This window comes from Callorhinus ursinus, unplaced genomic scaffold (assembly GCF_003265705.2).
Source record: "Callorhinus ursinus isolate GAN/ISIS: 27379988/994484 unplaced genomic scaffold, GSC_fseal_2.0 scaffold24, whole genome shotgun sequence".
NCBI lineage: Eukaryota > Metazoa > Chordata > Mammalia > Carnivora > Otariidae > Callorhinus > Callorhinus ursinus.
Genome location: NW_027397086.1, coordinates 2,110,846 through 2,118,531, shown reverse-complemented (window position 1 = coordinate 2,118,531; position 7,686 = coordinate 2,110,846). Strand labels below are relative to the sequence as shown.

Sequence of the window (7,686 nt, the reverse complement as noted above, 5' to 3'; positions counted from 1 at the left end):
TCGGTCAACAGCTATTCCTCAATCACCTACTACGTGTGCCGCCTCGGGTACAACACTGAGCGGGAAGCACACAGGCTGCTCACACAGGTGGAGGGGACCAGCATCAAACCAGGAATTCCCAGTGGGTGGAGACCCCTGGAGGGCACGGACAGGCAAGTTCAATGTCATGGCCGCAACAGGGGCGAAACTACTGGACTCCTCTGTCGATTTCCCTCGCGTGGGACCCACCCACGAGAGGCGTAAGGCTGGCCCGGCCTGGGGGCTGCACCAGCATCCACTCTGATTGGTTGTCCTTGCTCTGGGCGGCGGTGATAGTTTATATATTAACCCTACGTGCGGGGGGGGGGGGGGGGCGTGAGAGCTTTGAAGAGCGCCTGGCCTGCTGGGCAGGGAGGGGACGGGTGACCAGCAAGGCTCCTGATGAAGGGACAGGCATTCCAGTGCTACCTGAGTTGGAGTGAGTTTAGGTGGGCGAAGAGCGAGAGGCACATAGGCGGCCAGGTGGAAGCCTCCACAGCTGCGAAGGCTCATGCTGCTGGGGCGGGGAGCCGAGGGAGGGAAGTGGTGATGAAGCTGGAGCTGGGGTGCGGCTGGAGCTGCCGGGCCTTGTGGGCCAGGGGAAGAGATTTGGTTTTATTACAAGGTCAGTGCACCAGAAAGGGGTTCTAGGCAAGGGTGGAAGCAGAGGGGGCCAGGGAGGTGAGTAGGAAGGGAGGCTGTGGCCTAGTGGGGGCAAAGGTGGTAAGGATGGCCTGGAAGAAGGTCAGGGAAGGGGATAGAGAAGGAGGCTCAACCCCACAGGCCTGTAGAGGTAAAATGGATCGGCAGGCACCCCTCCCCAGTTTGTCCCTACCCATCAGGATCCCGGGACCTGATGCTCAGCTCCCATCCCTTGGTCCCCCCCAGAGCTCCCCCAAAGAGACCCTTCTGGAGCCTGCTGTGGGTTCTGAGGCTCAGCCCCCTCGCCTGGCAGAGCGGGCAGGTGTGAGCGCCGCAGCCTCCAGGCCCGGCTCCCCGGAGCGCCAATTCCGAAAATGACAAATGGAGACCCAATAAGAAGGTTGGAAAATGGGCACCTCTGCGCCTCCCTGTGTCTATTGCAGGGTTCGGAAATAGCTGAGCTGGAAGGAGAGCCGCAAGGAGGGGTGCCCGCCGGGCAGAGGAGAGGCCCCCGAGCCGCTGCTGTGGCAGGAGCAGGGCACTGAAGGCCTGGGCGCAAGAGGGACGGGCAGGGAGGGACAGGGAAGGAGAGGGACAGCAGGGACACACACGGAAAGGCGGGTGGTGTGGCCCGAGCTGGGGGTGGGGTGCGCGTGAGATGAGGGCTTTGAGGAGCAATTCAGAAGCCTCCGGCCCCTCGGTCCGTCTGAACACCCCCTTCTCTCCTCACCGCCCCCCCCCCCCCCGCCGAAAAGAGAGAGAGAGAGAGAGAGAGAGAGAGCAAGAGAAAGGAAAACAAAATATCTCCAGTTGTCGAGACAAGAGGAGAAAATAGAGGCAAACATCCGTAATTTTCTCTGTGGGGCTTTGCAGTAATTGAGCCATTTGGATAAAAATAAAGGCAGCGGGCCCCTTAGGTAAGAAGAGCTTTTGCAATCTAAGAAGCTTGAATTCTGCGTCTTGTGTCACTTGAAATCCCCCGTCCCCCCCGTCCACGGGCGACCCAAACCGCTTTCCCTTTTCTTATTATTTTTTTAAGTACCCTGTCAAATGTCGTCTGTAGAGCAGAGAATTTCAGCTGTCACAACTAATTTCAATTTTCCCATGTGCTTTTCCCCCTGCTTGGTGGCCCGGGGGGGAGGGGCCTGGCAGGGACCCCCTTCCCTCCTTCTTACGTCCCCTCCCTCTTTTGATTTATCATGATGGTTATTATTTCAAAACCAGATTTACATCAGACATTTGTTTGGGGAGTGTTTAAGGACTGCGGTTTGCAGTGGGGGGCTGGCCCTGGCCCTGTGGGTTTCCAACCCCCCCAGCCCCCCAACAGGCACCCTCATCTCCGCCACCCCGAGCCACTGGGCAGGACACAGGGCCTCACACGCCACCTCCTCCTCGGTTCTTGAGGTTCTGGCAGAGGCGTGCAACCATGGAGGCCTCCCTGGTAGAGGGGAGGGCCAAGTGGCACTGCCTGCCCCAAGCCCCTCTCCTCTTTTTTTCATCTTTTTCCTCAACCTCTTTCCTCCTCATTCATGCATTAATTCAGTGGGTGTTGATCCAGGGCCACGTCCCACGTGCTGGTCCTGTCGGGGTGCTGGGTGCCCCAGAATGCCTAGGACACGATCCTTGTCCTTGAGAAGATGACAGTCTAGCGGAGTCGGGGAGACAAAGAGGCAGACAGATTGGCACAAAGCATTGGGTGTGTTGGCCAGTGGCTGTGCAAGGACAGTGGGGCACCATGGACACAGGGTCACTGTCAGCTCAGCTACCCCGAGGCCTTGGTCGAGGAGCGGATGCTTGCTTGCTGGACCACTTGGGGAAGGGAGTTCCAGGCTGAGGGAACAGCATAGGCAAAAGCCTGTGTTAGGAGCTGAACTGTGTCCCCCTCCCCCATTCACGCGTTCACGTCGTGGCCCCCGGGACCACAGAATATCGGCTGATTTGGAAATAGGATCACTGCCGATGTCATTAGTTAAAATGAGGTCACACTAGGGAAGGAGGGGCGCCTCATCCAATCTGAGTGGGCAGAGGCACGTACAGGGGGGAAGTCCAAGGGAACGTGAAGGTAGAGATTGGGGTGATGCTTCTACAAGCCAATGAGGGCCAGCAATTGCCGGCAGAGCCCCAGCAACTGAGGGATATCGAACAGGTCTTCCTGGCCTTCAGCGGGAACCAAGCCCGCGGGGACACCCCGATCTCAGGCTTCTAGACTCCAGAACTGTGGGACCGCAAACTTCTGTTGTTGAAGTCCCTCCCCGTGTGGTACTTTGTTACAGGAGCCCCAGCAAGCGAATACGTGTGGGGACGTGGAAGGACCCACCCTGAGGAGTGCCTGTCATTCCACAAGGTGGGTGCTTGGAGTTCAAGCCCGTGGGGCTGGAGGAGCGGGACCGGACCCTGCAGAGCTGGGGCCACGGGGTGGAGGGCCACGGCGACTGCGGGGCAGCGCAAGGGAGCATTTTAAGCAGGAAGGGGGTGGGTGGGAAGAGCTTTGCGAACCGCACACCCCGGTTACAGGTAAAGGATGAAACGGGCAAGACGGTCCCTTGCTTCCCCATCCTTTGGCACACACGCTCTGGAGGCCCGGCCTGGCTTTCCTCCTCAGTGGCTTCGGCGCCCACGACTGGGCCCGTCCCTCCCGATGCCTCGGCTCTTCCCCCGGGGCCCCCAGGTTGGTGGCCGTCACGGAGCACGCCATATACAGAACACGGGTTAAATGAGGGAGCGGAGTGACAGCGCGTCCACCCCGGGACACCCCCTACAGCACGGCCGGGGTGAGGGAGCAGAGACTGACAGAAGGAGATGCGCTGTCCCGGGGCTGGTGTCGCCCAACGGCACCGCCGTGGATGCGCGAGGCGGCGGCCAGGCCCCTGCACCTTGGTCTCCTCTCTTTCTCCTGGTTCCACCCACGTTCTTGTTGTGTGAGCTGCTTGATTTTCTCCTGTGTCGTCCTGCCTTCCTCCTCCTGTTCCTGCTGCCCCGAGGAGAGAGCAGGGAAGGGTAGAGAAAAGGCCAGGACCCTTCTCCAGGAATGGAGGACCTGAGGCACAGAGAGTTTATGGGACCTGCCCAAAGCCACACAGCTGGCCAGCTGGAGGCAGAGTCAGGGGATGAAACCTGGGACGTTAGGGCCATCCTTGCTCTCAACACACACAGGGCCCCCACAGGGGCCCCCTCCTTAGCTCAGCACCCACTCCAGGGAGGCAGTGTAGCCTGGTGGTTAAGGGCATGCTGTTTAAGCACAGCACCTAAAATCACACCTGCTTTTCATTTGTAATGAACAAAGTGGGTTGCAGACTCCCACGGCCCGTTCACCCAGAGTCAGAGTGCCCACAGCTGGATCCCAGCACCACCCCCTCCAGCGAGGCAACTGGACCACTCTGAGCTTCCGTGTCCTCAAGGCAAAGTCGGAATATTAGTGGTTCCTACCGGTGGCATCTACCTGCTGCTGTAAACCAAACCCTTTCCCTTCTCCTCCCGGGAGCTCCCAGCTAGACTGTGTTCCCCAGGCTCCCCCACAGGCCCCGTGCACCTGAGTTCTGGCCGTTGGACGGTGGGAGGAAGCGACGCGCTAAAGTCCCTGAGCCATTCTTTCCTGGGCCCACCCGAGTCGAGTTCCCAGCTGACACCCTGCCTCACGCTGGACTGTGATGGGAGCAGAACGAGCTCCTATCGTGGAGTTGTTAAGACGGTGAGCCTGCTCTTGTGAACACACCCCCATCAGGCTCTCGTGAGGGTGAAGAGTGAATCTCTCCCAAAGTGCTCAGCACAGTGCTTATGCATAGTACACCTTGGTGAATGGTGTATCCTCAGGGTTCCACAGCTCCCTCCAGCCAGAGTGTGAGCTCCAAGAGCCCGGCCCAGCCCGGGTGCTCATAAATCCCATGCGGATGCCTTGTATGCTTGCGTCTGCAGGTGGGGCAGTGTTCCTGTCCCAGCCCTTCAGGCTTTAGGAGCTGCGCTCCCTGTTGTTCCATCAGGAAGACCTCAGGTCGGCGGCCCCTGGCCCCTGTAGGCTTCCTCCTGCCTATTGCTATAGACTCGGCCCTGCCTCCACCCAGAGTGTGAGAAAGATGTACCAGCACCCACTGTCAGGATCCCCCAGCCTGTGGCCATGCGTCAGTCCCCTAGTTCAGGGTTCTAATGCAAGGTGTTTGCCTTCAGAAGGTCATGTGCCATAACCTGGGCAGCCCTACACTGCCTCCTCCCTCTGAACGTCCATACAGGGGGCACCAGCGCCACACAGGGCTGCACCTGCTAGCCAGCCCTGCCTTCCTCACATTTAGGAGCTCCTTGGGGAAGCTGTGTGACTTTGGACATGCACCTTAACCTCTCTGAGCCCCAGTTTCCTACTTTGCAGCTTGCAGCCTACTGGTTACGATGCAGAGTGAGTATTCTACCAATGCATGGGATCAAGGTTTTGCCCACTCTTCTCATCCCAACAGAAACTGGGGAAGTGACTTTTGAGTGATGAGGAACTGCTTCTGGGGTAACATCTCCAGGGGCCGACCCAGGGGAGCCAAGCCCCACCAAGCCCCGTGCTCCGCGCTGGGGCTAGAAGCCATTCGGCTGGGAAATCGCTTGTCCACAAGCCCGAACCCACTCACGGAGTTGCGCTACCATGAGGGAAATTGCCCTAAATGTGAATCCACGTATGAGCCGCGGAAAGTGATTTTGCTGCTCATGGGTGGATAACGGTAGCCTTTCCGTGCACAATGTTTTCAGCTTGTCTGCCTTCCAATCATTCCTAAATAATACGTTTTATTTGGTGTGACTGCTCACGGGGTCTCGGCTCCATCCAGCACTGGCAGTTGAAGCACAGCACTTAAAATCACATCTGCTTTTCATTTGTAATGAACAAAGTGGGTTGCAGACTCCCACAGCCCGTTCACCCAGTGCTGAGGAGGCGCCCTCCCCAGGACTGCTTTGGGCCACTGACAAGCCTGTCACTGAGCAGGCACCAGCAGGGCTAACAGGCTTCGGGAAAGGACAGGACAAGTCCTGGGAAGCCATGCTTCGTGCAGCAGTTCTGGGTTTGAATGCTGACTCCACTTCCTGGCTGTGTGACTCCAGACGTGTCGTTTGCCCTCTCTGAGCCTCATTTCATTGGCACAAGAGATAAACAAGGTCTTGGCCAACTGGTGGTTGCTCTCATCCTGATTTCCCCCAGCGAGGAACCAGTAGGGGGAGGTCTTGCCCCCCCATCCCCACCTCCCCACACCTCACCCTCCCCACCCCATCTCCCCTGCAATGGCTTCAAAAGTCAGCTTCTGTGTGTGCACGTTCAGAACAGGCAAAAGGTAGAAACAACCCAAGGGTGCTTGGATGGATGAAGGCATAAACGAAACGTGGTCTATCCGTACAATGGAATAGTATCCGATCTTAAAAGACACTGTCACACCTGCTACACTGTGAATGAACCTGGAAGACATTATGCGAAGTGACCTGGAAGACATTATGCTAAGTGAAAGAATCCAGACCCAAAAGGACAAATACTGTGTGATTCCACATAGGTAAGCCACCTAGAGTCGTTCAATTAATGCAGACAGAAAGGAGAATGGTGGGCGAGGAGAAGACAGATGGGGAGTTATGGCTTAATGGGGACAGACTTCCAATTTTGCAAGATGAAAAAATTCTGGAGTTGGTGGGGATGGTTGCCCAGCAAGGTGAACGTACTTCATGCCACTGAACTAGACACTTAAAATGGTTAAAACGGTAAATTTTATGTTATATACATTTTACCACAATTTTTAAAAATTTTGTAAACTAAAAAGTTGGCTTCTAAAAACCAATCTAAAAAGAAAAGAGAAGAACAGCAAATATCTGCCACGAGGAATGGAAAAGGCGGATAACACCACGGAGGGATTTTAAAAGTTAGCAGCAGGGGGGCGCCTGGGTGGCTCAGTCGTTAAAAGTTAGCAGCAGGAGGTGCCTGGGTGGCTCAGTCGTTAAGCGTCTGCCTTCCGCTCGGGTTATGATCCCAGGGTCCTGGGATCGAGCCCCACATCAGGCTCTCCGCTCGGCGGGAAGCCTGCTTCTCCCTCTCCCACTCCCCCTGCTTGTGTTCCCTCTCTCACTTTGTCTCTTTCTGTCAAATAAATAAGTAAAATCTTTAAAAAAAAATTTAGCAGCAGATTCCATCTGTAGATCAAAGCTAATACTATCAAAAATCTAGATGAAATGACTTACAATTTGCAAGAAATTATAAAATTACTAAAATTTAAAATGTTTTAAAATTTTGAAAAAGTAGAAAGCCAAACAAGACATGAACTATGGAAGAGACTGACAATTTTCTTAAAAAAATTCCCTCCACTAAAGAAAGTCTTGGGCCCCAGGAATTTTAAGTCTGGATTATTTCAGACATTCATGGAACAAGCCATCGCAAGGTTCAAACTCTCTTCCACATCAGAGAAAAGATGCGAAGTTTTCCAATTTATCTTGTGATATTTGCATAACCTCATTGCCAAGTCATAACACAGCACATAAAACCAAAGACTACGGTACTTCTCCTACAAATTGAGATGCAAAAGTCATGAATTGAATTCTGGCGATTTTAATCCACCCATAAATTATGTTCACAAACTCATGGCCATGAGTATAAATCAGCAATTCATATTTTAAAAAAGGAACAGGAACAAAGCTTTCAGTACTTTTATGTAAAAAAACGTGTGCCATGACATCGCTATGATAGTTCATCTCTAGTGGAAGCGGGTGCTGCTGTAGAGGTGACCGCTCAGAGATGAAGCCAAGGCTGCCGGGGAGAAACCAGAAAACACACTTGTACACTTGCCTTTCTGGAGGCATTAAATACCAAGATCTCCAGGGAGAAGGGGGAGGTTGTATGGACTGGGCTGTCCACAGAAGTCTTCATTTAGGGGCGTCTGGCTGGCTCAGTTGGAGGAACATGTGACTCTTGACCTCAGGGTCATGAGTTCGAGTCCCATGTCAGGTATAGAGATGACTTAAATAAATAAAACTTAAAGAAGTCTTCATTTATTTACCCAGACATTTATTTATTCACACGGGAAA

The 7,686-nt window shown here is 54.6% G+C and overlaps 1 protein-coding gene across 3 annotated transcripts in view; it reads left to right on the top strand.

Moving 5' to 3' along the window:
* The first annotated feature begins 547 nt into the window (after window positions 1-547).
* FUBP3 (far upstream element binding protein 3) overlaps window positions 548-7,686 on the top strand; it is a 75,634-nt gene continuing 68,495 nt past the window's right edge. For all 3 annotated transcript variants that reach the window (XM_025888164.2, XM_073905608.1, XM_073905607.1), the window contains exon 1: window positions 548-553. The gene's annotated coding sequence lies outside the window, so the exon portion shown is untranslated. The remainder of the gene's footprint in view (window positions 554-7,686) is intronic.